At 46.8% G+C, this 25,523-nt stretch overlaps 50 non-coding genes across 50 annotated transcripts; 6 read left to right on the top strand and 44 right to left on the bottom strand.

Annotated features, from left to right (window-relative positions):
• Positions 1-531: 531 nt before the first annotated feature.
• On the bottom strand, positions 532-603 carry trnap-agg (transfer RNA proline (anticodon AGG)). Its single transcript has one exon. It is a non-coding gene; the product is annotated as a tRNA-Pro (tRNA).
• A 93-nt stretch (positions 604-696) lies between these two features.
• trnaa-agc (transfer RNA alanine (anticodon AGC)) lies at positions 697-769 on the top strand. Its single transcript has one exon. It is a non-coding gene; the product is annotated as a tRNA-Ala (tRNA).
• Positions 770-1,447: 678 nt separating this feature from the next.
• On the bottom strand, positions 1,448-1,519 carry trnaq-cug (transfer RNA glutamine (anticodon CUG)). The gene has a single exon. It is a non-coding gene; the product is annotated as a tRNA-Gln (tRNA).
• Positions 1,520-1,634: 115 nt separating this feature from the next.
• Positions 1,635-1,707, bottom strand: trnaf-gaa (transfer RNA phenylalanine (anticodon GAA)). The gene has a single exon. It is a non-coding gene; the product is annotated as a tRNA-Phe (tRNA).
• A 79-nt stretch (positions 1,708-1,786) lies between these two features.
• Positions 1,787-1,860, bottom strand: trnai-aau (transfer RNA isoleucine (anticodon AAU)). The gene has a single exon. It is a non-coding gene; the product is annotated as a tRNA-Ile (tRNA).
• Positions 1,861-1,950: 90 nt separating this feature from the next.
• On the bottom strand, positions 1,951-2,022 carry trnap-ugg (transfer RNA proline (anticodon UGG)). Its single transcript has one exon. It is a non-coding gene; the product is annotated as a tRNA-Pro (tRNA).
• A 1,101-nt stretch (positions 2,023-3,123) lies between these two features.
• On the bottom strand, positions 3,124-3,195 carry trnap-agg (transfer RNA proline (anticodon AGG)). Its single transcript has one exon. It is a non-coding gene; the product is annotated as a tRNA-Pro (tRNA).
• An 858-nt stretch (positions 3,196-4,053) lies between these two features.
• On the bottom strand, positions 4,054-4,125 carry trnaq-cug (transfer RNA glutamine (anticodon CUG)). Its single transcript has one exon. It is a non-coding gene; the product is annotated as a tRNA-Gln (tRNA).
• Positions 4,126-4,240: 115 nt separating this feature from the next.
• On the bottom strand, positions 4,241-4,313 carry trnaf-gaa (transfer RNA phenylalanine (anticodon GAA)). Its single transcript has one exon. It is a non-coding gene; the product is annotated as a tRNA-Phe (tRNA).
• A 79-nt stretch (positions 4,314-4,392) lies between these two features.
• trnai-aau (transfer RNA isoleucine (anticodon AAU)) lies at positions 4,393-4,466 on the bottom strand. The gene has a single exon. It is a non-coding gene; the product is annotated as a tRNA-Ile (tRNA).
• A 90-nt stretch (positions 4,467-4,556) lies between these two features.
• Positions 4,557-4,628, bottom strand: trnap-ugg (transfer RNA proline (anticodon UGG)). Its single transcript has one exon. It is a non-coding gene; the product is annotated as a tRNA-Pro (tRNA).
• A 1,094-nt stretch (positions 4,629-5,722) lies between these two features.
• trnap-agg (transfer RNA proline (anticodon AGG)) lies at positions 5,723-5,794 on the bottom strand. The gene has a single exon. It is a non-coding gene; the product is annotated as a tRNA-Pro (tRNA).
• A 93-nt stretch (positions 5,795-5,887) lies between these two features.
• trnaa-agc (transfer RNA alanine (anticodon AGC)) lies at positions 5,888-5,960 on the top strand. The gene has a single exon. It is a non-coding gene; the product is annotated as a tRNA-Ala (tRNA).
• Positions 5,961-6,649: 689 nt separating this feature from the next.
• Positions 6,650-6,721, bottom strand: trnaq-cug (transfer RNA glutamine (anticodon CUG)). Its single transcript has one exon. It is a non-coding gene; the product is annotated as a tRNA-Gln (tRNA).
• A 115-nt stretch (positions 6,722-6,836) lies between these two features.
• trnaf-gaa (transfer RNA phenylalanine (anticodon GAA)) lies at positions 6,837-6,909 on the bottom strand. The gene has a single exon. It is a non-coding gene; the product is annotated as a tRNA-Phe (tRNA).
• Positions 6,910-6,988: 79 nt separating this feature from the next.
• trnai-aau (transfer RNA isoleucine (anticodon AAU)) lies at positions 6,989-7,062 on the bottom strand. Its single transcript has one exon. It is a non-coding gene; the product is annotated as a tRNA-Ile (tRNA).
• A 90-nt stretch (positions 7,063-7,152) lies between these two features.
• Positions 7,153-7,224, bottom strand: trnap-ugg (transfer RNA proline (anticodon UGG)). Its single transcript has one exon. It is a non-coding gene; the product is annotated as a tRNA-Pro (tRNA).
• Positions 7,225-8,325: 1,101 nt separating this feature from the next.
• Positions 8,326-8,397, bottom strand: trnap-agg (transfer RNA proline (anticodon AGG)). The gene has a single exon. It is a non-coding gene; the product is annotated as a tRNA-Pro (tRNA).
• A 93-nt stretch (positions 8,398-8,490) lies between these two features.
• Positions 8,491-8,563, top strand: trnaa-agc (transfer RNA alanine (anticodon AGC)). The gene has a single exon. It is a non-coding gene; the product is annotated as a tRNA-Ala (tRNA).
• A 689-nt stretch (positions 8,564-9,252) lies between these two features.
• trnaq-cug (transfer RNA glutamine (anticodon CUG)) lies at positions 9,253-9,324 on the bottom strand. The gene has a single exon. It is a non-coding gene; the product is annotated as a tRNA-Gln (tRNA).
• Positions 9,325-9,439: 115 nt separating this feature from the next.
• trnaf-gaa (transfer RNA phenylalanine (anticodon GAA)) lies at positions 9,440-9,512 on the bottom strand. Its single transcript has one exon. It is a non-coding gene; the product is annotated as a tRNA-Phe (tRNA).
• A 79-nt stretch (positions 9,513-9,591) lies between these two features.
• On the bottom strand, positions 9,592-9,665 carry trnai-aau (transfer RNA isoleucine (anticodon AAU)). Its single transcript has one exon. It is a non-coding gene; the product is annotated as a tRNA-Ile (tRNA).
• Positions 9,666-9,755: 90 nt separating this feature from the next.
• On the bottom strand, positions 9,756-9,827 carry trnap-ugg (transfer RNA proline (anticodon UGG)). The gene has a single exon. It is a non-coding gene; the product is annotated as a tRNA-Pro (tRNA).
• Positions 9,828-10,928: 1,101 nt separating this feature from the next.
• Positions 10,929-11,000, bottom strand: trnap-agg (transfer RNA proline (anticodon AGG)). The gene has a single exon. It is a non-coding gene; the product is annotated as a tRNA-Pro (tRNA).
• Positions 11,001-11,845: 845 nt separating this feature from the next.
• Positions 11,846-11,917, bottom strand: trnaq-cug (transfer RNA glutamine (anticodon CUG)). Its single transcript has one exon. It is a non-coding gene; the product is annotated as a tRNA-Gln (tRNA).
• A 129-nt stretch (positions 11,918-12,046) lies between these two features.
• On the bottom strand, positions 12,047-12,119 carry trnaf-gaa (transfer RNA phenylalanine (anticodon GAA)). The gene has a single exon. It is a non-coding gene; the product is annotated as a tRNA-Phe (tRNA).
• A 79-nt stretch (positions 12,120-12,198) lies between these two features.
• Positions 12,199-12,272, bottom strand: trnai-aau (transfer RNA isoleucine (anticodon AAU)). The gene has a single exon. It is a non-coding gene; the product is annotated as a tRNA-Ile (tRNA).
• A 90-nt stretch (positions 12,273-12,362) lies between these two features.
• Positions 12,363-12,434, bottom strand: trnap-ugg (transfer RNA proline (anticodon UGG)). Its single transcript has one exon. It is a non-coding gene; the product is annotated as a tRNA-Pro (tRNA).
• Positions 12,435-13,535: 1,101 nt separating this feature from the next.
• trnap-agg (transfer RNA proline (anticodon AGG)) lies at positions 13,536-13,607 on the bottom strand. The gene has a single exon. It is a non-coding gene; the product is annotated as a tRNA-Pro (tRNA).
• A 93-nt stretch (positions 13,608-13,700) lies between these two features.
• Positions 13,701-13,773, top strand: trnaa-agc (transfer RNA alanine (anticodon AGC)). The gene has a single exon. It is a non-coding gene; the product is annotated as a tRNA-Ala (tRNA).
• A 679-nt stretch (positions 13,774-14,452) lies between these two features.
• Positions 14,453-14,524, bottom strand: trnaq-cug (transfer RNA glutamine (anticodon CUG)). Its single transcript has one exon. It is a non-coding gene; the product is annotated as a tRNA-Gln (tRNA).
• A 115-nt stretch (positions 14,525-14,639) lies between these two features.
• Positions 14,640-14,712, bottom strand: trnaf-gaa (transfer RNA phenylalanine (anticodon GAA)). The gene has a single exon. It is a non-coding gene; the product is annotated as a tRNA-Phe (tRNA).
• Positions 14,713-14,952: 240 nt separating this feature from the next.
• trnap-ugg (transfer RNA proline (anticodon UGG)) lies at positions 14,953-15,024 on the bottom strand. The gene has a single exon. It is a non-coding gene; the product is annotated as a tRNA-Pro (tRNA).
• A 1,266-nt stretch (positions 15,025-16,290) lies between these two features.
• trnaa-agc (transfer RNA alanine (anticodon AGC)) lies at positions 16,291-16,363 on the top strand. Its single transcript has one exon. It is a non-coding gene; the product is annotated as a tRNA-Ala (tRNA).
• A 679-nt stretch (positions 16,364-17,042) lies between these two features.
• Positions 17,043-17,114, bottom strand: trnaq-cug (transfer RNA glutamine (anticodon CUG)). The gene has a single exon. It is a non-coding gene; the product is annotated as a tRNA-Gln (tRNA).
• Positions 17,115-17,229: 115 nt separating this feature from the next.
• Positions 17,230-17,302, bottom strand: trnaf-gaa (transfer RNA phenylalanine (anticodon GAA)). The gene has a single exon. It is a non-coding gene; the product is annotated as a tRNA-Phe (tRNA).
• Positions 17,303-17,381: 79 nt separating this feature from the next.
• trnai-aau (transfer RNA isoleucine (anticodon AAU)) lies at positions 17,382-17,455 on the bottom strand. Its single transcript has one exon. It is a non-coding gene; the product is annotated as a tRNA-Ile (tRNA).
• A 90-nt stretch (positions 17,456-17,545) lies between these two features.
• trnap-ugg (transfer RNA proline (anticodon UGG)) lies at positions 17,546-17,617 on the bottom strand. The gene has a single exon. It is a non-coding gene; the product is annotated as a tRNA-Pro (tRNA).
• A 1,101-nt stretch (positions 17,618-18,718) lies between these two features.
• trnap-agg (transfer RNA proline (anticodon AGG)) lies at positions 18,719-18,790 on the bottom strand. The gene has a single exon. It is a non-coding gene; the product is annotated as a tRNA-Pro (tRNA).
• A 93-nt stretch (positions 18,791-18,883) lies between these two features.
• trnaa-agc (transfer RNA alanine (anticodon AGC)) lies at positions 18,884-18,956 on the top strand. Its single transcript has one exon. It is a non-coding gene; the product is annotated as a tRNA-Ala (tRNA).
• Positions 18,957-19,813: 857 nt separating this feature from the next.
• On the bottom strand, positions 19,814-19,886 carry trnaf-gaa (transfer RNA phenylalanine (anticodon GAA)). The gene has a single exon. It is a non-coding gene; the product is annotated as a tRNA-Phe (tRNA).
• Positions 19,887-19,965: 79 nt separating this feature from the next.
• On the bottom strand, positions 19,966-20,039 carry trnai-aau (transfer RNA isoleucine (anticodon AAU)). The gene has a single exon. It is a non-coding gene; the product is annotated as a tRNA-Ile (tRNA).
• A 90-nt stretch (positions 20,040-20,129) lies between these two features.
• trnap-ugg (transfer RNA proline (anticodon UGG)) lies at positions 20,130-20,201 on the bottom strand. Its single transcript has one exon. It is a non-coding gene; the product is annotated as a tRNA-Pro (tRNA).
• A 1,101-nt stretch (positions 20,202-21,302) lies between these two features.
• trnap-agg (transfer RNA proline (anticodon AGG)) lies at positions 21,303-21,374 on the bottom strand. Its single transcript has one exon. It is a non-coding gene; the product is annotated as a tRNA-Pro (tRNA).
• An 855-nt stretch (positions 21,375-22,229) lies between these two features.
• On the bottom strand, positions 22,230-22,301 carry trnaq-cug (transfer RNA glutamine (anticodon CUG)). The gene has a single exon. It is a non-coding gene; the product is annotated as a tRNA-Gln (tRNA).
• A 115-nt stretch (positions 22,302-22,416) lies between these two features.
• Positions 22,417-22,489, bottom strand: trnaf-gaa (transfer RNA phenylalanine (anticodon GAA)). Its single transcript has one exon. It is a non-coding gene; the product is annotated as a tRNA-Phe (tRNA).
• A 79-nt stretch (positions 22,490-22,568) lies between these two features.
• trnai-aau (transfer RNA isoleucine (anticodon AAU)) lies at positions 22,569-22,642 on the bottom strand. Its single transcript has one exon. It is a non-coding gene; the product is annotated as a tRNA-Ile (tRNA).
• Positions 22,643-22,732: 90 nt separating this feature from the next.
• On the bottom strand, positions 22,733-22,804 carry trnap-ugg (transfer RNA proline (anticodon UGG)). Its single transcript has one exon. It is a non-coding gene; the product is annotated as a tRNA-Pro (tRNA).
• Positions 22,805-23,902: 1,098 nt separating this feature from the next.
• trnap-agg (transfer RNA proline (anticodon AGG)) lies at positions 23,903-23,974 on the bottom strand. Its single transcript has one exon. It is a non-coding gene; the product is annotated as a tRNA-Pro (tRNA).
• Positions 23,975-24,829: 855 nt separating this feature from the next.
• On the bottom strand, positions 24,830-24,901 carry trnaq-cug (transfer RNA glutamine (anticodon CUG)). Its single transcript has one exon. It is a non-coding gene; the product is annotated as a tRNA-Gln (tRNA).
• Positions 24,902-25,523: the final 622 nt, after the last annotated feature.

The following is a 25,523-nucleotide window of genomic DNA, read 5'->3' as shown; positions in this document are numbered from 1 at the left end:
AGTGTACGTTGTAACGTCAAGAAACATCTAAGAAGCCATGTCTTTATCACATTTTCCAAGTGTTGATTTTAGATTGGGAGAAAATTCTGATGAATCATCCGTAAACTAATTTGGACACCATGCATCACTAGCCTGGTTCTATATTTAACTCTCATAGCTCCAGGCACATCAGGGTTACCTAGCCAGGCCCAGTAGACAGGATGGTGTGCCTTTCCTGGCCAGGAGGGAGTAAGACGAATAGCCTGGTTCATTTTTCGGGTTGAGTCAATTGTGTTGCTTGAAATTAACTCATCGTTTGTTAAAACAGCATGCCCTCTCTGGTAGAAAGCATAAAGGGTAGGGGGATCGTCTAGGGGATTGCAAACCCAGACCGCCTCGGACACGGTATCTAACTGGAAATCCCAAAGGCAGAGGCGCCTCTGAGGGGTCTCTGACGTCCTTCACGGGTTTCTCGTTGACATTCCTCTACTGCCCGGATTGCCATACACAGCGGTGTTGTGTGTTAAAGCTCTGAGAGGCAAATTTAAAGGTGGGCTCGTCCAGGATTTGAACCCGGGACCTCTCGCACCCTAAGCGAGAATCATACCCCTAGACCAACGAGCCGATCGAGGAACCCCACCGTCCCACTGGGAAACAATTTTCCACCACGTAGCAGCCAGCTTGGAAAAAGCCAAAGCAGTCTTGCGTTGGGCCCAAGGGGAATTAGCTCAAATGGTAGAGCGCTCGCTTAGCATGCGAGAGGTAGCGGGATCGATGCCCGCATTCTCCACGTGACTGTGATTTGTTGCTAATTGCTCTGATGTTACAGACCCGAGGCGTGCCCTCTCCTTGGGTGCTTTTGCGGTTCACACTTGCAGAAAAGGGATTCACTTTTCCTCCTGATCATACATTTTGCCTCAAAAAGCCAGCAGGTCCCAGTGTCGGTCCTCAGTATGGCACCTGAGCACACACATGAACGTCTCCTATACGGATGTTACTTCACAAAGCAACATGGAGCTTTACATTTCAAGAGCATTTTGTTGGTGCCATTTAAAATTGGAATCATTTTCTTTTAATGTTCATTTGTCTTCCTGTCATTTGTGTTAAGGTATTTTATTGCATTTCATTGTCAGTTTGTACACGTGAGCTGTATGATTCCTTTGGCCTGTACACATGAACTGTGTGTTTCCTTTAGCCAAAACCTCGATGGATTTTTCATTTATCCTAAGGTTTCGTACATGTTTAATTTACTTCCTTGTAATGTGCTTGTGGTTGCTGAAGTTTTGCACATTGTGTGTTGTCGGCCCACCGTCAGGGTGAGCAGAAAAAAGTGCTTGAATTAACTCATTTTTTGTCTACAGCCCGAGTGCTCTGGTTACAAAGGCTTAAAGGGCGGGGGATTGTTTTGCGGGTAACAAACACTGTTCCCTTGGACAAGGTTCTGCTTGGAAACCCCAAAACGTCCAACAGGTCCCACTGAGATTTGAACTCGGATCGCTGGATTCAGAGTCCAGAGTGCTAACCATTACACCATGGAACCACACTCTGCTTGTGCGTCTGACGCACTGGGTCACGGAGAAAAGGACACTCGGACAGGAAGCGTTAGGTAAGCCCCAGTGAGTCGGCTAAACAAACCCTTAAGAATTGGCACTTGATGCCAAAACCCGGGATCGAACCAGGGACCTTTAGATCTTCAGTCTAACGCTCTCCCAACTGAGCTATTTCGGCCTCAAGGTTTCGTGTAGCAGGATTTCCATGACAAATCACAGCATTAAAGCGGTCAGCCAGAGAAGGTAGAGAAAAAGCTTGGCCCGTACGGGGATCGAACCCGCAACCTTGGCGTTATTAGCACCACGCTCTAACCAACTGAGCTAACCGGCCACGGTATGCTGCGTGGAACTGCGCATGTCCCTGCCAAGACTGACATGATTGTTTCACAGTGCAGCAGCAACAAGCAGCAAACCGAGGGACGGGCTCGTCCGGGATTTGAACCCGGGACCTCTCGCACCCAAAGCGAGAATCATACCCCTAGACCAACGAGCCAAGGTGTGCTGCTTTGTTGCTATGCCGCTCCGAAACACGTAACCACAACACAGTCACCAGTTCCCAGGGTCACAGTCATTTCAGCACAGGAAAAGCCCTTTTTGAAAAACTGCTGCAACATATAAGGAAACAAAATACTGTGACAAGGTCTGTATTGTTTAGCATTAATATTTTTTTGTTTGGAAAATCTGGAATAGTTAAACATGTTAATTTATTCTTAACGTCATTTCAGCATATATGGCTATATTCATGGTGAGAACTGGTTATTGGCAACATCAGAAATGCAGGTTAGGCGACTTGGAGATGTCAAATTGTCCTTCCCTCGGTATGTGTCTGTGTATAGATCAAGGTGGGTATAGTTTTTGTACCGTGAAAGGAAACCAAATAACGCAGTGCCTAGAGAAATTCCACGTTGACTCAAGGGGAACATGTAAACTCCACACAGAAAGGCTTCCTGACCCTGCCAGGGCTTGAACAGGGGACCTTCTTGCTGTGAGACAACAGTGCTCTGTCTGTGATGGCCACTGTGTTGCCCCAAACATCTTTATTAGAAGGGGAATCCCAATACTTAGTGTACGTTGTAACGTCAAGAAACATCTAAGAAGCCATGTCTTTATCACATTTTCCAAGTGTTGATTTTAGATTGGGAGAAAATTCTGATGAATCATCCGTAAACTAATTTGGACACCATGCATCACTAGCCTGGTTCTATATTTAACTCTCATAGCTCCAGGCACATCAGGGTTACCTAGCCAGGCCCAGTAGACAGGATGGTGTGCCTTTCCTGGCCAGGAGGGAGTAAGACGAATAGCCTGGTTCATTTTTCGGGTTGAGTCAATTGTGTTGCTTGAAATTAACTCATCGTTTGTTAAAACAGCATGCCCTCTCTGGTAGAAAGCATAAAGGGTAGGGGGATCGTCTAGGGGATTGCAAACCCAGACCGCCTCGGACACGGTATCTAACTGGAAATCCCAAAGGCAGAGGCGCCTCTGAGGGGTCTCTGACGTCCTTCACGGGTTTCTCGTTGACATTCCTCTACTGCCCGGATTGCCATACACAGCGGTGTTGTGTGTTAAAGCTCTGAGAGGCAAATTTAAAGGTGGGCTCGTCCGGGATTTGAACCCGGGACCTCTCGCACCCTAAGCGAGAATCATACCCCTAGACCAACGAGCCGATCGAGGAACCCCACCGTCCCACTGGGAAACAATTTTCCACCACGTAGCAGCCAGCTTGGAAAAAGCCAAAGCAGTCTTGCGTTGGGCCCAAGGGGAATTAGCTCAAATGGTAGAGCGCTCTGGTAGAGCGCTCGCTTAGCATGCGAGAGGTAGCGGGATCGATGCCCGCATTCTCCACGTGACTGTGATTTGTTGCTAATTGCTCTGATGTTACAGACCCGAGGCGTGCCCTCTCCTTGGGTGCTTTTGCGGTTCACACTTGCAGAAAAGGGATTCACTTTTCCTCCTGATCTTACATTTTGCCTCAAAAAGCCAGCAGGTCCCAGTGTCGGTCCTCAGTATGGCACCTGAGCACACACATGAACGTCTCCTATACGTGTGTTACTTAACAAAGCAACATGGAGCTTTACATTTCAAGAGCATTTTGTTGGTGCCATTTAAAATTGGAATCATTTTCTTTTAATGTTCATTTGTCTTCCTGTCATTTGTGTTAAGGTATTTTTATTGCATTTCATTGTCAGATTGTACACGTGAGCTGTATGATTCCTTTGGCCTGTACACATGAACTGTGTGTTTCCTTTAGCCAAAACCTCGATGGATTTTTCATTTATCCTAAGGTTTCGTACATGTTTAATTTACTTCCGTGTAATGTGCTTGTGGTTGCTGAAATTTTGCACATTGTGTGTTGTCGGCCCACTGTCAGGGTGAGCAGAAAAAAGTGCTTGAATTAACTCATTTTTTGTCTACAGCCCGAGTGCTCTGGTTACAAAGGCTTAAAGGGTGGAGGATTGTTTTGCGGGTAACAAACACTGTTCCCTTGGACAAGGTTCTGCTTGGAAACCCCAAAACGTCCAACAGGTCCCACCGAGATTTGAACTCGGATCGCTGGATTCAGAGTCCAGAGTGCTAACCATTACACCATGGAACCACACTCTGCTTGTGCGTCTGACGCACTGGGTCACGGAGAAAAGGACACTCGGACAGGAAGCGTTAGGTAAGCCCCAGTGAGTCGGCTAAACAAACCCTTAAGAATTGGCACTTGATGCCGAAACCCGGGATCGAACCAGGGACCTTTAAATCTTCAGTCTAACGCTCTCCCAACTGAGCTATTTCGGCCTCAAGGTTTTGTGTAGCAGGATTTCCATGACAAATCACAGCATTAAAGCGGTCAGCCAGAGAAGGTAGAGAAAAAGCTTGGCCCGTACGGGGATCGAACCCGCGACCTTGGCTTTATTAGCACCACGCTCTAACCAACTGAGCTAACCGGCCACGGTATGCTGCGTGGAACTGCCCATGTCCCTGCCAAGACTGACATGATTGTTTCACAGTGCAGCAGCAACAAGCAGCAAACCGAGGGACGGGCTCGTCCGGGATTTGAACCCGGGACCTCTCGCACCCAAAGCGAGAATCATACCCCTAGACCAACGAGCCAAGGCGTGCTGCCTCGTTGCTATGCCGCTCCGAAACACGTAACCACAACACAGTCACCAGTTCCCAGGGTCACAGTCATTTCAGCACAGGAAAAGCCCTTTTTGAAAAACTGCTGCAACATATAAGGAAACAAAATACTGTGACAAGGTCTGTATTGTATAGCATTAATATTTTTTTGTTTGGAAAATCTGGAATAGTTAAAAATGTTAATTTATTCTTAACGTCATTTCAGCATATATGGCTATATTCATGGTGAGAACTGGTTATTGGCAACATCAGAAATGCAGGTTAGGCGACTTGGAGATGTCAAATTGTCCTTCCCTCGGTATGTGTCTGTGTATAGATCAAGGTGGGTATAGTTTTTGTACCGTGAAAGGAAACCAAATAACGCAGTGCCTAGAGAAATTCCACGTTGACTCAAGGGGAACATGTAAACTCCACACAGAAGGCTTCCTGACCCTGCCAGGGCTTGAACAGGGGACCTTCTTGCTGTGAGACAACAGTGCTCTGTTTGTGATGGCCACTGTGTTGCCCCAAACATCTTTATTAGAAGGGGAATCCCAATACTTAGTGTACGTTGTAACGTCAAGAAACATCTAAGAAGCCATGTCTTTATCACATTTTCCAAGTGTTGATTTTAGATTGGGAGAAAATTCTGATGAATCATCCGTAAACTAATTTGGACACCATGCATCACTAGCCTGGTTCTATATTTAACTCTCATAGCTCCAGGCACATCAGGGTTACCTAGCCAGGCCCAGTAGACAGGATGGTGTGCCTTTCCTGGCCAGGAGGGAGTAAGACGAATAGCCTGGTTCATTTTTCGGGTTGAGTCAATTGTGTTGCTTGAAATTAACTCATCGTTTGTTAAAACAGCATGCCCTCTCTGGTAGAAAGCATAAAGGGTAGGGGGATCGTCTAGGGGATTGCAAACCCAGACCGCCTCGGACACGGTATCTAACTGGAAATCCCAAAGGCGCCTCTGAGGGGTCTCTGACGTCCTTCACGGGTTTCTCGTTGACATTCCTCTACTGCCCGGATTGCCATACACAGCGGTGTTGTGTGTTAAAGCTCTGAGAGGCAAATTTAAAGGTGGGCTCGTCCGGGATTTGAACCCGGGACCTCTCGCACCCTAAGCGAGAATCATACCCCTAGACCAACGAGCCGATCGAGGAACCCCACCGTACCACTGGGAAACAATTTTCCACCACGTAGCAGCCAGCTTGGAAAAAGCCAAAGCAGTCTTGCGTTGGGCCCAAGGGGAATTAGCTCAAATGGTAGAGTGCTCGCTTAGCATGCGAGAGGTAGCGGGATCGATGCCCGCATTCTCCACGTGACTGTGATTTGTTGCTAATTGCTCTGATGTTACAGACCCGAGGCGTGCCCTCTCCTTGGGTGCTTTTGCGGTTCACACTTGCAGAAAAGGGATTCACTTTTCCTCCTGATCTTACATTTTGCCTCAAAAAGCCAGCAGGTCCCAGTGTCGGTCCTCAGTATGGCACCTGAGCACACACATGAACGTCTCCTATACGGATGTTACTTCACAAAGCAACATGGAGCTTTACATTTCAAGAGCATTTTGTTGGTGCCATTTAAAATTGGAATCATTTTCTTTTAATGTTCATTTGTCTTCCTGTCATTTGTGTTAAGGTATTTTTATTGCATTTCATTGTCAGTTTGTACACGTGAGCTGTATGATTCCTTTGGCCTGTACACATGAACTGTGTGTTTCCTTTAGCCAAAACCTCGATGGATTTTTCATTTATCCTAAGGTTTCGTACATGTTTAATTTACTTCCTTGTAATGTGCTTGTGGTTGCTGAAATTTTGCACATTGTGTGTTGTCGGCCCACCGTCAGGGTGAGCAGAAAAAAGTGCTCAATGTTGCTTGAATTAACTGATTTTTTGTCTACAGCCCGAGTGCTCTGGTTACAAAGGCTTAAAGGGCGGGGGATTGTTTTGCTGGTAACATTCACTGTTCCCTTGGACAAGGTTCTGCTTGGAAACCCCAAAACGTCCAACAGGTCCCACTGAGATTTGAACTCGGATCGCTGGATTCAGAGTCCAGAGTGCTAATCATTACACCATGGAACCACACTCTGCTTGTGCGTCTGACGCACTGGGTCACGGAGAAAAGGACACTCGGACAGGAAGCGTTAGGTAAGCCCCAGTGAGTCGGCTAAACAAACCCTTAAGAATTGGCACTTGATGCCGAAACCCGGGATCGAACCAGGGACCTTTAGATCTTCAGTCTAACGCTCTCCCAACTGAGCTATTTCGGCCTCAAGGTTTTGTGTAGCAGGAATTCCATGACAAATCACAGCATTAAAGCGGTCAGCCAGAGAAGGTAGAGAAAAAGCTTGGCCCGTACGGGGATCGAACCCGCCGCCTTGGCGTTATTAGCACCACGCTCTAACCAACTGAGCTAACCGGCCACGGTATGCTGCGTGGAACTGCGCATGTCTCTGCCAAGACTGACATGATTGTTTCACAGTGCAGCAGCAACAAGCAGCAAAACGAGGGACGGGCTCGTCCGGGATTTGAACCCGGGACCTCTCGCACCCAAAGCGAGAATCATACCCCTAGACCAACGAGCCAAGGCGTGCTGCCTCGTTGCTATGCCGCTCCGAAACACGTAACCACAACACAGTCACCAGTTCCCAGGGTCACAGTCATTTCAGCACAGGAAAAGCCCTTTTTGAAAAACTGCTGCAACATATAAGGAAACAAAATACTGTGACAAGGTCTGTATTGTATAGCATTAATATTTTTTTGTTTGGAAAATCTGGAATAGTTAAACATGTTAATTTATTCTTAACGTCATTTCAGCATATATGGCTATATTCATGGTGAGAACTGGTTATTGGCAACATCAGAAATGCAGGTTAGGCGACTTGGAGATGTCAAATTGTCCTTCCCTCGGTATGTGTCTGTGTATAGATCAAGGTGGGTATAGCTTTTGTACCGTGAAAGGAAACCAAATAACGCAGTGCCTAGAGAAATTCCACGTTGACTCAAGGGGAACATGTAAACTCCACACAGAAAGGCTTCCTGACCCTGCCAGGGCTTGAACAGGGGACCTTCTTGCTGTGAGACAACAGTGCTCTGTTTGTGATGGCCACTGTGTTGCCCCAAACATCTTTATTAGAAAGGGAATCCCAATACTTAGTGTACGTTGTAACGTCAAGAAACATCTAAGAAGCCATGTCTTTATCACATTTTCCAAGTGTTGATTTTAGATTGGGAGAAAATTCTGATGAATCATCCGTAAACTAATTTGGACACCATGCATCACTAGCCTGGTTCTATATTTAACTCTCATAGCTCCAGGCACATCAGGGTTACCTAGCCAGGCCCAGTAGACAGGATGGTGTGCCTTTCCTGGCCAGGAGGGAGTAAGACGAATAGCCTGGTTCATTTTTCGGGTTGAGTCAATTGTGTTGCTTGAAATTAACTCATCGTTTGTTAAAACAGCATGCCCTCTCTGGTAGAAAGCATAAAGGGTAGGGGGATCGTCTAGGGGATTGCAAACCCAGACCACCTCGGACACGGTATCTAACTGGAAATCCCAAAGGCAGAGGCGCCTCTGAGGGGTCTCTGACGTCCTTCACGGGTTTCTCGTTGACATTCCTCTACTGCCCGGATTGCCATACACAGCGGTGTTGTGTGTTAAAGCTCTGAGAGGCAAATTTAAAGGTGGGCTCGTCCGGGATTTGAACCCGGGACCTCTCGCACCCTAAGCGAGAATCATACCCCTAGACCAACGAGCCGATCGAGGAACCCCACCGTCCCACTGGGAAACAATTTTCCACCACGTAGCAGCCAGCTTGGAAAAAGCCAAAGCAGTCTTGCGTTGGGCCCAAGGGGAATTAGCTCAAATGGTAGAGCGCTCGCTTAGCATGCGAGAGGTAGCGGGATCGATGCCCGCATTCTCCACGTGACTGTGATTTGTTGCTAATTGCTCTGATGTTACAGACCCGAGGCGTGCCCTCTCCTTGGGTGCTTTTGCGGTTCACACTTGCAGAAAAGGGATTCACTTTTCCTCCTGATCTTACATTTTGCCTCAAAAAGCCAGCAGGTCCCAGTGTCGGTCCTCAGTATGGCACCTGAGCACACACATGAACGTCTCCTATACGGATGTTACTTCACAAAGCAACATGGAGCTTTACATTTCAAGAGCATTTTGTTGGTGCCATTTAAAATTGGAATCATTTTCTTTTAATGTTCATTTGTCTTCCTGTCATTTGTGTTAAGGTATTTTTATTGCATTTCATTGTCAGATTGTACACGTGAGCTGTATGATTCCTTTGGCCTGTACACATGAACTGTGTGTTTCCTTTAGCCAAAACCTCGATGGATTTTTCATTTATCCTAAGGTTTCGTACATGTTTAATTTACTTCCGTGTAATGTGCTTGTGGTTGCTGAAATTTTGCACATTGTGTGTTGTCGGCCCACCGTCAGGGTGAGCAGAAAAAAGTGCTCAATGTTGCTTGAATTAACTCATTTTTTGTCTACAGCCCGAGTGCTCTGGTTACAAAGGCTTAAAGGGCGGGGGATTGTTTTGCTGGTAACATTCACTGTTCCCTTGGACAAGGTTCTGCTTGGAAACCCCAAAACGTCCAACAGGTCCCACTGAGATTTGAACTCGGATCGCTGGATTCAGAGTCCAGAGTGCTAACCATTACACCATGGAACCACACTCTGCTTGTGCGTCTGACGCACTGGGTCACGGAGAAAAGGACACTCGGACAGGAAGCGTTAGGTAAGCCCCAGTGAGTCGGCTAAACAAACCCTTAAGAATTGGCACTTGATGCCGAAACCCGGGATCGAACCAGGGACCTTTAGATCTTCAGTCTAAAGCTCTCCCAACTGAGCAATTTCGGCCTCAAGGTTTCGTGTAGCAGGATTTCCATGACAATTCACAGCATTAAAGCGGTCAGCCAGAGAAGGTAGAGAAAAAGCTTGGCCCGTACGGGGATCGAACCCGTGGCCTTGGCGTTATTAGCACCACGCTCTAACCAACTGAGCTAACCGGCCACGGTATGCTGCGTGGAACTGCGCATGTCTCTGCCAAGACTGACATGATTGTTTCACAGTGCAGCAGCAACAAGCAGCAAAACGAGGGACGGGCTCGTCCGGGATTTGAACCCGGGACCTCTCGCACCCAAAGCGAGAATCATACCCCTAGACCAACGAGCCAAGGCGTGCTGCCTCGTTGCTATGCCGCTCCGAAACACGTAACCACAACACAGTCACCAGTTCCCAGGGTCACAGTCATTTCAGCACAGGAAAAGCCCTTTTTGAAAAACTGCTGCAACATATAAGGAAACAAAATACTGTGACAAGGTCTGTATTGTATAGCATTAATATTTTTTTGTTTGGAAAATCTGGAATAGTTAAACATGTTAATTTATTCTTAACGTCATTTCAGCATATATGGCTATATTCATGGTGAGAACTGGTTATTGGCAACATCAGAAATGCAGGTTAGGCGACTTGGAGATGTCAAATTGTCCTTCCCTCGGTATGTGTCTGTGTATAGATCAAGGTGGGTATAGTTTTTGTACCGTGAAAGGAAACCAAATAACGCAGTGCCTAGAGAAATTCCACGTTGACTCAAGGGGAACATGTAAACTCCACACAGAAAGGCTTGCTGACCCTGCCAGGGCTTGAACAGGGGACCTTCTTGCTGTGAGACAACAGTGCTCTGTTTGTGATGGCCATTGTGTTGCCCCAAACATCTTTATTAGAAGGGGAATCCCAATACTTAGTGTACGTTGTAACGTCAAGAAACATCTAAGAAGCCATGTCTTTATCACATTTTCCAAGTGTTGATTTTAGATTGGGAGAAAATTCTGATGAATCATCCGTAAACTAATTTGGACACCATGCATCACTAGCCTGGTTCTATATTTAACTCTCATAGCTCCAGGCACATCAGGGTTACCTAGCCAGGCCCAGTAGACAGGATGGTGTGCCTTTCCTTGCCAGGAGGGAGTAAGACGAATAGCCTGGTTCATTTTTCGGGTTGAGTCAATTGTGTTGCTTGAAATTAACTCATCGTTTGTTAAAACAGCATGCCCTCTCTGGTAGAAAGCATAAAGGGTAGGGGGATCGTCTAGGGGATTGCAAACCCAGACCGCCTCGGACACGGTATCTAACTGGAAATCCCAAAGGCAGAGGCGCCTCTGAGGGGTCTCTGACGTCCTTCACGGGTTTCTCGTTGACATTCCTCTACTGCCCGGATTGCCATACACAGCGGTGTTGTGTGTTAAAGCTCTGAGAGGCAAATTTAAAGGTGGGCTCGTCCGGGATTTGAACCCGGGACCTCTTGCACCCTAAGCGAGAATCATACCCCTAGACCAACGAGCCGATCGAGGAACCCCACCGTCCCACTGGGAAACAATTTTCCACCACGTAGCAGCCAGCTTGGAAAAAGCCAAAGCAGTCTTGCGTTTGGCCCAAGGGGAATTAGCTCAAATGGTAGAGCGCTCGCTTAGCATGCAAGAGGTAGCGGGATCGATGCCCGCATTCTCCATGTGACTGTGATTTGTTGCTAATTGCTCTGATGTTACAGACCCGAGGCGTGCCCTCTCCTTGGGTGCTTTTGCGGTTCACACTTGCAGAAAAGGGATTCACTTTTCCTCCTGATCTTACATTTTGCCTCAAAAAGCCAGCAGGTCCCAGTGTCGGTCCTCAGTATGGCACCTGAGCACACACATGAACGTCTCCTATACGGATGTTACTTCACAAAGCAACATGGAGCTTTACATTTCAAGAGCATTTTGTTGGTGCCATTTAACATTGGAATCATTTTCTTTTAATGTTCATTTGTCTTCCTGTCATTTGTGTTAAGGTATTTTTATTGCATTTCATTGTCAGTTTGTACACGTGAGCTGTATGATTCCTTTGGCCTGTACACATGAACTGTGTGTTTCCTGTAGCCAAAACCTCGATGGATTTTTCATTTATCCTAAGGTTTCGTGCATGTTTAATTTACTTCCTTGTAATGTGCTTGTGGTTGCTGAAATTTTGCACATTGTGTGTTGTCGGCTCACCGTCAGGGTGAGCAGAAAACAGTGCTTGAATTAACTCATTTTTTGTCTACAGCCCGAGTGCTCTGGTTACAAAGGCTTAAAGGGTGGGGGATTGTTTTGCGGATAACAAACACTGTTCCCTTGGACAAGGTTCTGCTTGGAAACCCCAAAACATCCAACAGGTCCCTCCGAGATTTGAACTCGGATCGCTGGATTCAGAGTCCAGAGTGCTAACCATTACACCATGGAACCACACTCTGCTTGCCACACTCTGCTTGTGCATCTGACGCACTGGGTCACGGAGAAAAAGACACTCGGACAGGAAGCGTTAGGTAAACCCCAGTGAGTCGGCTAAACAAACCCTTAAGAATTGGCACTTGATGCCGAAACCCGGGATCGAACCAGGGACCTTTAGATCTTCAGTCTAACGCTCTCCCAACTGAGCTATTTCGGCCTCAAGGTTTCGTGTAGCAGGATTTCCATGACAAATCACAGCATTAAAGCGGTCAGCCAGAGAAGGTAGAGAAAAAGCTTGGCCCGTACGGGGATCGAACCCGCGACCTTGGCGTTATTAGCACCACGCTCTAACCAACTGAGCTAACCGGCCACGGTATGCTGCGTGGAACTGCGCATGTCCCTGCCAAGACTGACATGATTGTTTCACAGTGCAGCAGCAACAAGCAGCAAACCGAGGGACGGGCTCGTCCGGGATTTGAACCCGGGACCTCTCGCACCCAAAGCGAGAATCATACCCCTAGACCAACGAGCCAAGGCGTGCTGCCTCGTTGCTATGCCGCTCCGAAACACGTAACCACAACACAGTCACCAGTTCCCAGGGTCACAGTCATTTCAGCACAGGAAAAGCCCTTTTTGAAAAACTGCTGCAACATATAAGGAAACAAAATACTGTGACAAGGTCTGTATTGTATAGCATTAATATTTTTTTGTTTGGAAAATCTGGAATAGTTAAACATGTTAATTTATTCTTAACGTCATTTCAGCATATATGGCTATATTCATGGTGAGAACTGGTTATTGGCAACATCAGAAATGCAGGTTAGGCGACTTGGAGATGTCAAATTGTCCTTCCCTCGGTATGTGTCTGTGTATAGATCAAGGTGGGTATAGTTTTTGTACCGTGAAAGGAAACCAAATAACGCAGTGCCTAGAGAAATTCCACGTTGACTCAAGGGGAACATGTAAACTCCACACAGAAAGGCTTCCTGACCCTGCCAGGGCTTGAACAGGGGACCTTCTTGCTGTGAGACAACAGTGCTCTGTTTGTGATGGCCACTGTGTTGCCCCAAACATCTTTATTAGAAAGGGAATCCCAATACTTAGTGTACGTTGTAACGTCAAGAAACATCTAAGAAGCCATGTCTTTATCACATTTTCCAAGTGTTGATTTTAGATTGGGAGAAAATTCTGATGAATCATCCGTAAACTAATTTGGACACCATGCATCACTAGCCTGGTTCTATATTTAACTCTCATAGCTCCAGGCACATCAGGGTTACCTAGCCAGGCCCAGTAGACAGGATGGTGTGCCTTTCCTGGCCAGGAGGGAGTAAGACGAATAGCCTGGTTCATTTTTCGGGTTGAGTCAATTGTGTTGCTTGAAATTAACTCATCGTTTGTTAAAACAGCATGCCCTCTCTGGTAGAAAGCATAAAGGGTAGGGGGATCGTCTAGGGGATTGCAAACCCAGACCGCCTCGGACACGGTATCTAACTGGAAATCCCAAAGGCAGAGGCGCCTCTGAGGGGTCTCTGACGTCCTTCACGGGTTTCTCGTTGACATTCCTCTACTGCCCGGATTGCCATACACAGCGGTGTTGTGTGTTAAAGCTCTGAGAGGCAAATTTAAAGGTGGGCTCGTCCAGGATTTGAACCCGGGACCTCTCGCACCCTAAGCGAGAATCATACCCCTAGACCAACGAGCCGATCGAGGAACCCCACCGTCCCACTGGGAAACAATTTTCCACCACGTAGCAGCCAGCTTGGAAAAAGCCAAAGCAGTCTTGCGTTGGGCCCAAGGGGAATTAGCTCAAACGGTAGAGCGCTCGCTTAGCATGCGAGAGGTAGCGGGATCGATGCCCGCATTCTCCACGTGACTGTGATTTGTTGCTAATTGCTCTGATGTTACAGACCCGAGGCGTGCCCTCTCCTTGGGTGCTTTTGCGGTTCACACTTGCAGAAAAGGGATTCACTTTTCCTCCTGATCTTACATTTTGCCTCAAAAAGCCAGCAGGTCCCAGTGTCGGTCCTCAGTATGGCACCTGAGCACACACATGAACGTCTCCTATACGGATGTTACTTCACAAAGCAACATGGAGCTTTACATTTCAAGAGCATTTTGTTGGTGCCATTTAAAATTGGAATCATTTTCTTTTAATGTTCATTTGTCTTCCTGTCATTTGTGTTAAGGTATTTTTATTGCATTTCATTGTCAGTTTGTACACGTGAGCTGTATGATTCCTTTGGCCTGTACACATGAACTGTGTGTTTCCTTTAGCCAAAACCTCGATGGATTTTTCATTTATCCTAAGGTTTCGTACATGTTTAATTTACTTCCTTGTAATGTGCTTGTGGTTGCTGAAATTTTGCACATTGTGTGTTGTCGGCCCACCGTCAGGGTGAGCAGAAGAAAGTGCTTGAATTAACTCATTTTTTGTCTACAGCCCGAGTGCTCTGGTTACAAAGGCTTAAAGGGCGGGGGATTGTTTTGCGGGTAACAAACACTGTTCCCTTGGACAAGGTTCTGCTTGGAAACCCCAAAACGTCCAACAGGTCCCACTGAGATTTGAACTCGGATCGCTGGATTCAGAGTCCAGAGTGCTAACCATTACACCATGGAACCACACTCTGCTTGTGCGTCTGACGCACTGGGTCACGGAGAAAAGGACACTCGGACAGGAAGCGTTAGGTAAGCCCCAGTGAGTCGGCTAAACAAACCCTTAAGAATTGGCACTTGATGCCGAAACCCGGGATCGAACCAGGGACCTTTAGATCTTCAGTCTAACGCTCTCCCAACTGAGCTATTTCGGCCTCAAGGTTTCATGTAGCAGGATTTCCATGACAAATCACAGCATTAAAGCGGTCAGCCAGAGAAGGTAGAGAAAAAGCTTGACCACGGGGATCGAACCTGCGACCTTGGCGTTATTAGCACCACGCTCTAACCAACTGAGCTAACCGGCCACGGTATGCTGCGTGGAACTGCGCATGTCCCTGCCAAGACTGACATGATTGTTTCACAGTGCAGCAGCAACAAGCAGCAAACCGAGGGACGGGCTCGTCCGGGATTTGAACCCGGGACCTCTCGCACCCAAAGCGAGAATCATACCCCTAGACCAACGAGCCAAGGTGTTCTGCCTTGTTGCTATGCCGCTCCGAAACACGTAACCACAACACAGTCACCAGTTCCCAGAGTCACAGTCATTTCAGCACAGGAAAAGCCCTTTTTGAAAAACTGCTGCAACATATAAGGAAACAAAATACTGTGACAAGGTCTGTATTGTATAGCATTAATATTTTTTTGTTTGGAAAATCTGGAATAGTTAAACATGTTAATTTATTCTTAACGTCATTTCACCATATATGGCTATATTCATGGTGAGAACTGGTTATTGGCAACATCAGAAATGCAGGTTAGGCGACTTGGAGATGTCAAATTGTCCTTCCCTCGGTATGTGTCTGTGTATAGATCAAGGTGGGTATAGTTTTTGTACCGTGAAAGGAAACCAAATAACGCAGTGCCTAGAGAAAGTCCACGTTGACTCAAGGGGAACATGTAAACTCCACACAGAAAGGCTTCCTGACCCTGCCAGGGCTTGAACAGGGGACCTTCTTGCTGTGAGACAACAGTGCTCTGTTTGTGATGGCCACTGTGTTGCCCCAAACATCTTTATTAGAAAGGGAATCCCAATACTTAGTGTACGTTGTAACGTCAAGAAACATCTAAGAAGCCATGTCTTTATCACATTTTCCAAGTGTTGATTTTAGATTGGGAGAAAATTCTGATGAATCATCCGTAAACTAATTTGGACACCATGCATCACTAGCCTGGTTCTATATTTAACTCTCATAGCTCCAGGCACATCAGGGTTACCTAGCCAGGCCCAGTAGACAGGATGGTGTGCCTTTCCTGGCCAGGAGGGAGTAAGACGAATAGCCTGGTTCATTTTTCGGGTTGAGTCAATTGTGTTGCTTGAAATTAACTCATCGTTTGTTAAAACAGCATGCCCTCTCTGGTAGAAAGCATAAAGGGTAGGGGGATCGTCTAGGGGATTGCAAACCCAGACCGCCTCGGACACGGTATCTAACTGGAAATCCCAAAGGCAGAGGCGCCTCTGAGGGGTCTCTGACGTCCTTCACGGGTTTCTCGTTGACATTCCTCTACTGTACGGATTGCCATACACAGCGGTGTTGTGTGTTAAAGCTCTGAGAGGCAAATTTAAAGGTGGGCTCGTCAGGGATTTGAAGCCGGGACCTCTCGCACCCTAAGCGAGAATCATACCCCTAGACCAACGAGCCGATCGAGGAACCCGACCGTCCCACTGGGAAACAATTTTCCACCACGTAGCAGCCAGCTTGGAAAAAGCCAAAGCAGTCTTGCGTTGGGCCCAAGGGGAATTAGCTCAAATGGTAGAGCGCTCGCTTAGCATGCGAGAGGTAGCGGGATCGATGCCCGCATTCTCCACGTGACTGTGATTTGTTGCTAATTGCTCTGATGTTACAGACCCGAGGCGTGCCCTCTCCTTGGGTGCTTTTGCGGTTCACACTTGCAGAAAAGGGATTCACTTTTCCTCCTGATCTTACATTTTGCCTCAAAAAGCCAGCAGGTCCCAGTGTCGGTCCTCAGTATGGCACCTGAGCACACACATGAACGTCTCCTATACGGATGTTACTTCACAAAGCAACATGGAGCTTTACATTTCAAGAGCATTTTGTTGGTGCCATTTAAAATTGGAATCATTTTCTTTTAATGTTCATTTGTCTTCCTGTCATTTGTGTTAAGGTATTTTTATTGCATTTCATTGTCAGATTGTACACGTGAGCTGTATGATTCCTTTGGCCTGTACACATGAACTGTGTGTTTCCTTTAGCCAAAACCTCGATGGATTTTTCATTTATCCTAAGGTTTCGTACATGTTTAATTTACTTCCGTGTAATGTGCTTGTGGTTGCTGAAATTTTGCACATTGTGTGTTGTCGGCCCACCGTCAGAGTGAGCAGAAAAAAGTGCTTGAATTAACTCATTTTTTGTCTACAGCCCGAGTGCTCTGGTTACAAAGGCTTAAAGGGTGGGGGATTGTTTTGCGGGTAACAAACACTGTTCCCTTGGACAAGGTTCTGCTTGGAAACCCCAAAACGTCCAACAGGTCCCACTGAGATTTGAACTCGGATCGCTGGATTCAGAGTCCAGAGTGCTAACCATTACACCATGGAACCACACTCTGCTTGTGCGTCTGACGCACTGGGTCACGGAGAAAAGGACACTCGGACAGGAAGCGTTAGGTAAGCCCCAGTGAGTCGGCTAAACAAACCCTTAAGAATTGGCACTTGATGCCGAAACCCGGGATCGAACCAGGGACCTTTAGATCTTCAGTCTAACGCTCTCCCAACTGAGCTATTTCGGCCTCAAGGTTTCGTGTAGCAGGATTTCCATGACAAATCACAGCATTAAAGCGGTCAGCCAGAGAAGGTAGAGAAAAAGCTTGGCCCGTACGGGGATCGAACCCGCGACCTTGGCGTTATTAGCACCACGCTCTAACCAACTGAGCTAACCGGCCACGGTATGCTGCGTGGAACTGCGCATGTCCCTGCCAAGACTGACATGATTGTTTCACAGTGCAGCAGCAACAAGCAGCAAACCAGGGGACGGGCTCGTCCGGGATTTGAACCCGGGACCTCTCGCACCCAAAGCGAGAATCATACCCCTAGACCAACGAGCCAAGGTGTGCTGCTTTGTTCCTATGCCGCTCCGAAACACGTAACCACAACACAGTCACCAGTTCCCAGGGTCACAGTCATTTCAGCACAGGAAAAGCCCTTTTTGAAAAACTGCTGCAACATATAAGGAAACAAAATACTGTGACAAGGTCTGTATTGTATAGCATTAATATTTTTTTGTTTGGAAAATCTGGAATAGTTAAACATGTTAATTTATTCTTAACGTCATTTCAGCATATATGGCTATATTCATGGTGAGAACTGGTTATTGGCAACATCAGAAATGCAGGTTAGGCGACTTGGAGATGTCAAATTGTCCTTCCCTCGGTATGTGTCTGTGTATAGATCAAGGTGGGTATAGTTTTTGTACCGTGAAAGGAAACCAAATAACGCAGTGCCTAGAGAAATTCCACGTTGACTCAAGGGGAACATGTAAACTCCACACAGAAAGGCTTCCTGACCCTGCCAGGGCTTGAACAGGGGACCTTCTTGCTGTGAGACAACAGTGCTCTGTTTGTGATGGCCACTGTGTTGCCCTAAACATCTTTATTAGAAAGGGAATCCCAATACTTAGTGTACGTTGTAACGTCAAGAAACATCTAAGAAGCCATGTCTTTATCACATTTTCCAAGTGTTGATTTTAGATTGGGAGAAAATTCTGATGAATCATCCGTAAACTAATTTGGACACCATGCATCACTAGCCTGGTTCTATATTTAACTCTCATAGCTCCAGGCACATCAGGGTTACCTAGCCAGGCCCAGTAGACAGGATGGTGTGCCTTTCCTGGCCAGGAGGGAGTAAGACGAATAGCCTGGTTCATTTTTCGGGTTGAGTCAATTGTGTTGCTTGAAATTAACTCATCGTTTGTTAAAAGAGCATGCCCTCTCTGGTAGAAAGCATAAAGGGTAGGGGGATCGTCTAGGGGATTGCAAACCCAGACCGCCTCGGACACGGTATCTAACTGGAAATCCCAAAGGCAGAGGCGCCTCTGAGGGGTCTCTGACGTCCTTCACGGGTTTCTCGTTGACATTCCTCTACTGCCCGGATTGCCATACACAGCGGTGTTGTGTGTTAAAGCTCTGAGAGGCAAATTTAAAGGTGGGCTCGTCCGGGATTTGAACCCGGGACCTCTCGCACCCTAAGCGAGAATCATACCCCTAGACCAACGAGCCGATCGAGGAACCCCACCGTCCCACTGGGAAACAATTTTCCACCACGTAGCAGCCAGCTTGGAAAAAGCCAAAGCAGTCTTGCGTTGGGCCCAAGGGGAATTAGCTCAAATGGTAGAGCGCTCGCTTAGCATGCGAGAGGTAGCGGGATCGATGCCCGCATTCTCCACGTGACTGTGATTTGTTGCTAATTGCTCTGATGTTACAGACCCGAGGCGTGCCCTCTCCTTGGGTGCTTTTGCGGTTCACACTTGCAGAAAAGGGATTCACTTTTCCTCCTGATCTTACATTTTGCCTCAAAAAGCCAGCAGGTCCCAGTGTCGGTCCTCAGTATGGCACCTGAGCACACACATGAACGTCTCCTATACGGATGTTACTTCACAAAGCAACATGGAGCTTTACATTTCAAGAGCATTTTGTTGGTGCCATTTAAAATTGGAATCATTTTCTTTTAATGTTCATTTGTCTTCCTGTCATTTGTGTTAAGGTATTTTTATTGCATTTCATTGTCAGATTGTACACGTGAGCTGTATGATTCCTTTGGCCTGTACACATGAACTGTGTGTTTCCTTTAGCCAAAACCTCGATGGATTTTTCATTTATCCTAAGGTTTCGTACATGTTTAATTTACTTCCGTGTAATGTGCTTGTGGTTGCTGAAATTTTGCACATTGTGTGTTGTCGGCCCACCGTCAGGGTGAGCAGAAAAAAGTGCTTGAATTAACTCATTTTTTGTCTACAGCCCGAGTGCTCTGGTTACAAAGGCTTAAAGGGTGGGGGATTGTTTTGCGGGTAACAAACACTGTTCCCTTGGACAAGGTTCTGCTTGGAAACCCCAAAACGTCCCACCAAGATTTGAACTCGGATCGCTGGATTCAGAGTCCAGAGTGCTAACCATTACACCATGGAACCACACTCTTCTTGTGCGTCTGACGCACTGGGTCACGGAGAAAAGGACACTCGGACAGGAAGCGTTAGGTAAGCCCCAGTGAGTCGGCTAAACAAACCCTTAAGAATTGGCACTTGATGCCGAAACCCGGGATCGAACCAGGGACCTTTAGATCTTCAGTCTAACGCTCTCCCAACTGAGCTATTTCGGCCTCAAGGTTTCGTGTAGCAGGATTTCCATGACAAATCACAGCATTAAAGCGGTCAGCCAGAGAAGGTAGAGAAAAAGCTTGGCCCGTACGGGGATCGAACCCGCGACCTTGGCGTTATTAGCACCACGCTCTAACCAACTGAGCTAACCGGCCACGGTATGCTGCGTGGAACTGCGCATGTCCCTGCCAAGACTGACATGATTGTTTCACAGTGCAGCAGCAACAAGCAGCAAACCGAGGGACGGGCTTGTCCGGGATTTGAACCCGGGACCTCTCGCACCCAAAGCGAGAATCATACCCCTAGACCAACGAGCCAAGGCGTGCTGCCTCGTTGCTATGCCGCTCCGAAACACGTAACCACAACACAGTCACCAGTTCCCAGGGTCACAGTCATTTCAGCACAGGAAAAGCCCTTTTTGAAAAACTGCTGCAACATATAAGGAAACAAAATACTGTGACAAGGTCTGTATTGTATAGCATTAATATTTTTTTGTTTGGAAAATCTGGAATAGTTAAACATGTTAATTTATTCTTAACGTCATTTCAGCATATATGGCTATATTCATGGTGAGAACTGGTTATTGGCAACATCAGAAATGCAGGTTAGGCGACTTGGAGATGTCAAATTGTCCTTCCCTCGGTATGTGTCTGTGTATAGATCAAGGTGGGTATAGTTTTTGTACCGTGAAAGGAAACCAAATAACGCAGTGCCTAGAGAAATTCCACGTTGACTCAAGGGGAACATGTAAACTCCACACAGAAAGGCTTCCTGACCCTGCCAGGGCTTGAACAGGGGACCTTCTTGCTGTGAGACAACAGTGCTCTGTTTGTGATGGCCACTGTGTTGCCCCAAACATCTTTATTAGAAAGGGAATCCCAATACTTAGTGTACGTTGTAACGTCAAGAAACATCTAAGAAGCCATGTCTTTATCACATTTTCCAAGTGTTGATTTTAGATTGGGAGAAAATTCTGATGAATCATCTGTAAACTAATTTGGACACCATGCATCACTAGCCTGGTTCTATATTTAACTCTCATAGCTCCAGGCACATCAGGGTTACCTAGCCAGGCCCAGTAGACAGGATGGTGTGCCTTTCCTGGCCAGGAGGGAGTAAGACGAATAGCCTGGTTCATTTTTCGGGTTGAGTCAATTGTGTTGCTTGAAATTAACTCATCGTTTGTTAAAACAGCATGCCCTCTCTGGTAGAAAGCATAAAGGGTAGGGGGATCGTCTAGGGGATTGCAAACCCAGACCGCCTCGGACACGGTATCTAACTGGAAATCCCAAAGGCAGAGGCGCCTCTGAGGGGTCTCTGACGTCCTTCACGGGTTTCTCGTTGACATTCCTCTACTGCCCGGATTGCCATACACAGCGGTGTTGTGTGTTAAAGCTCTGAGAGGCAAATTTAAAGGTGGGCTCGTCCAGGATTTGAACCCGGGACCTCTCGCACCCTAAGCGAGAATCATACCCCTAGACCAACGAGCCGATCGAGGAACCCCACCGTCCCACTGGGAAACAATTTTCCACCACGTAGCAGCCAGCTTGGAAAAAGCCAAAGCAGTCTTGCGTTGGGCCCAAGGGCAAGTAGCTCAAACGGTAGAGCGCTCGCTTAGCATGCGAGAGGTAGCGGGATCGATGCCCGCATTCTCCACGTGACTGTGATTTGTTGCTAATTGCTCTGATGTTACAGACCCGAGGCGTGCCCTCTCCTTGGGTGCTTTTGCGGTTCACACTTGCAGAAAAGGGATTCACTTTTCCTCCTGATCTTACATTTTGCCTCAAAAAGCCAGCAGGTCCCAGTGTCGGTCCTCAGTATGGCACCTGAGCACACACATGAACGTCTCCTATACGGATGTTACTTCACAAAGCAACATGGAGCTTTACATTTCAAGAGCATTTTGTTGGTGCCATTTAAAATTGGAATCATTTTCTTTTAATGTTCATTTGTCTTCCTGTCATTTGTGTTAAGGTATTTTTATTGCATTTCATTGTCAGTTTGTACACGTGAGCTGTATGATTCCTTTGGCCTGTACACATGAACTGTGTGTTTCCTTTAGCCAAAACCTTGATGGATTTTTCATTTATCCTAAGGTTTCGTACATGTTTAATTTACTTCCTTGTAATGTGCTTGTGGTTGCTGAAATTTTGCACATTGTGTGTTGTCGGCCCACCGTCAGGGTGAGCAGAAAAAAGTGCTCAATGTTGCTTGAATTAACTCATTTTTTGTCTACAGCCCGAGTGCTCTGGTTACAAAGGCTTAAAGGGTGGGAGATTGTTTTGCGGGTAACAAACACTGTTCCCTTGGACAAGGTTCTGCTTGGAAACCCCAAAACGTCCAACAGGTCCCACCGAGATTTGAACTCGGATCGCTGGATTCAGAGTCCAGAGTGCTAACCATTACACCATGGAACCACACTCTGCTTGTGCGTCTGACGCACTGGGTCACGGAGAAAAGGACACTCGGACAGGAAGCGTTAGGTAAGCCCCAGTGAGTCGGCTAAACAAACCCTTAAGAATTGGCACTTGATGCCGAAACCCGGGATCGAACCAGGGACCTTTAGATCTTCAGTCTAACGCTCTCCCAACTGAGCTATTTCGGCCTCAAGGTTTCGTGTAGCAGGATTTCCATGACAAATCACAGCATTAAAGCGGTCAGCCAGAGAAGGTAGAGAAAAAGCTTGGCCCGTACGGGGATCGAACCCGCGACCTTGGCGTTATTAGCACCACGCTCTAACCAACTGAGCTAACCGGCCACGGTATGCTGCGTGGAACTGCGCATGTCCCTGCCAAGACTGACATGATTGTTTCACAGTGCAGCAGCAACAAGCAGCAAACCGAGGGACGGGCTCGTCCGGGATTTGAACCCGGGACCTCTCGCACCCAAAGCGAGAATCATACCCCTAGACCAACAAGCCACGTGCTGCCTCGTTGCTATGCCGCTCCGAAACACGTAACCACAACACAGTCACCAGTTCCCAGGGTCACAGTCATTTCAGCACAGGAAAAGCCCTTTTTGAAAAACTGCTGCAACATATAAGGAAACAAAATACTGTGACAAGGTCTGTATTGTATAGCATTAATATTTTTTTGTTTGGAAAATCTGGAATAGTTAAACATGTTAATTTATTCTTAACGTCATTTCAGCATATATGGCTATATTCATGGTGAGAACTGGTTATTGGCAACATCAGAAATGCAGGTTAGGCGACTTGGAGATGTCAAATTGTCCTTCCCTCGGTATGTGTCTGTGTATAGATCAAGGTGGGTATAGTTTTTGTACCGTGAAAGGAAACCAAATAACGCAGTGCCTAGAGAAATTCCACGTTGACTCAAGGGGAACATGTAAACTCCACACAGAAAGGCTTCCTGACCCTGCCAGGGCTTGAACAGGGGACCTTCTTGCTGTGAGACAACAGTGCTCTGTTTGTGATGGCCACTGTGTTGCCCTAAACATCTTTATTAGAAAGGGAATCCCAATACTTAGTGTACGTTGTAACGTCAAGAAACATCTAAGAAGCCATGTCTTTATCACATTTTCCAAGTGTTGATTTTAGATTGGGAGAAAATTCTGATGAATCATCCGTAAACTAATTTGGACACCATGCATCACTAGCCTGGTTCTATATTTAACTCTCATAGCTCCAGGCACATCAGGGTTACCTAGCCAGGCCCAGTAGACAGGATGGTGTGCCTTTCCTGGCCAGGAGGGAGTAAGACGAATAGCCTGGTTCATTTTTCGGGTTGAGTCAATTGTGTTGCTTGAAATTAACTCATCGTTTGTTAAAAGAGCATGCCCTCTCTGGTAGAAAGCATAAAGGGTAGGGGGATCGTCTAGGGGATTGCAAACCCAGACCGCCTCGGACACGGTATCTAACTGGAAATCCCAAAGGCAGAGGCGCCTCTGAGGGGTCTCTGACGTCCTTCACGGGTTTCTCGTTGACATTCCTCTACTGCCCGGATTGCCATACACAGCGGTGTTGTGTGTTAAAGCTCTGAGAGGCAAATTTAAAGGTGGGCTCGTCCGGGATTTGAACCCGGGACCTCTCGCACCCTAAGCGAGAATCATACCCCTAGACCAACGAGCCGATCGAGGAACCCCACCGTCCCACTGGGAAACAATTTTCCACCACGTAGCAGCCAGCTTGGAAAAAGCCAAAGCAGTCTTGCGTTGGGCCCAAGGGGAATTAGCTCAAATGGTAGAGCGCTCGCTTAGCATGCGAGAGGTAGCGGGATCGATGTCCGCATTCTCCACGTGACTGTGATTTGTTGCTAATTGCTCTGATGTTACAGACCCGAGGCGTGCCCTCTCCTTGGGTGCTTTTGCGGTTCACACTCGCAGAAAAGGGATTCACTTTTCCTCCTGATCTTACATTTTGCCTCAAAAAGCCAGCAGGTCCCAGTGTCGGTCCTCAGTATGGCACCTGAGCACACACATGAACGTCTCCTATACGGATGTTACTTCACAAAGCAACATGGAGCTTTACATTTCAAGAGCATTTTGTTGGTGCCATTTAAAATTGGAATCATTTTCTTTTAATGTTCATTTGTCTTCCTGTCATTTGTGTTAAGGTATTTTTATTGCATTTCATTGTCAGATTGTACACGTGAGCTGTATGATTCCTTCGGCCTGTACACATGAACTGTGTGTTTCCTTTAGCCAAAACCTCGATGGATTTTTCATTTATCCTAAGGTTTCGTACATGTTTAATTTACTTCCTTGTAATGTGCTTGTGGTTGCTGAAATTTTGCACATTGTGTGTTGTCGGCCCACCGTCAGGGTGAGCAGAAAAAAGTGCTCAATGTTGCTTGAATTAACTCATTTTTTGTCTACAGCCCGAGTGCTCTGGTTAAAAAGGCTTAAAGGGCGGGGGATAGTTTTGCGGGTAACAAACACTGTTCCCTTGGACACGGTTCTGCTTGGAAACCCCAAAACGTCCAACAGGTCCCACCGAGATTTGAACTCGGATCGCTGGATTCAGAGTCCAGAGTGCTAACCATTACACCATGGAACCACACTGTGCTTGTGCGTCTGATGCACTGGGTCAAGGAGAAAAGGACACTCGGACAGGAAGCGTTAGGTAAGCCCCAGTGAGTCGGCTAAACAAACCCTTAAAGGAGCGGTGAATCAAATACTCAATTTTAACTTGATAATTTGTTATATAAGAGGTCATCATACTTAAATGAACATCCTGCAAGTTTCAGAACTGAAAACGTCCGTGCTACTGAAATATAACAGTTTTGGGCACCAAGCCAGTAAAACAAGCCAGTGTGGAATTCGGAAATCTATGACGTCAAAGTAGAATTGAAGCACCGCCCCATAGCCAAATACAAGGACCACTTTTGAAGTCCCGCCCACAGCTTCGCGTGACACACGTGTGTCTCAACAAGTAAATATGTCTTTAAAGATTGACAAATGTAACCAAAATGACTTTTAAATACATTTTTCTGAGAGACTTTTATTTTGACGCGGTGATCTGTTATGATAGACTGGAAACGCATTTTCGGTTGTGGAAGAACCGCGTGGGAACAACACAGAAGCTAAATACTTCAATTCGGAGGCTTGGAACATAACATTAAATGCCTGGAAAAAGTTTGCTTTTTAAGAAGTTCCAGCTCACGTGGGAAGTGTTTGTT

The sequence above is a fragment of the Paramisgurnus dabryanus genome, chromosome 19 (genome assembly GCF_030506205.2).
Source record: "Paramisgurnus dabryanus chromosome 19, PD_genome_1.1, whole genome shotgun sequence".
NCBI lineage: Eukaryota > Metazoa > Chordata > Actinopteri > Cypriniformes > Cobitidae > Paramisgurnus > Paramisgurnus dabryanus.
The sequence above is the reverse complement of the archived record's forward strand: the minus strand, read 5'-3'. Positions and strand labels throughout refer to the sequence as shown.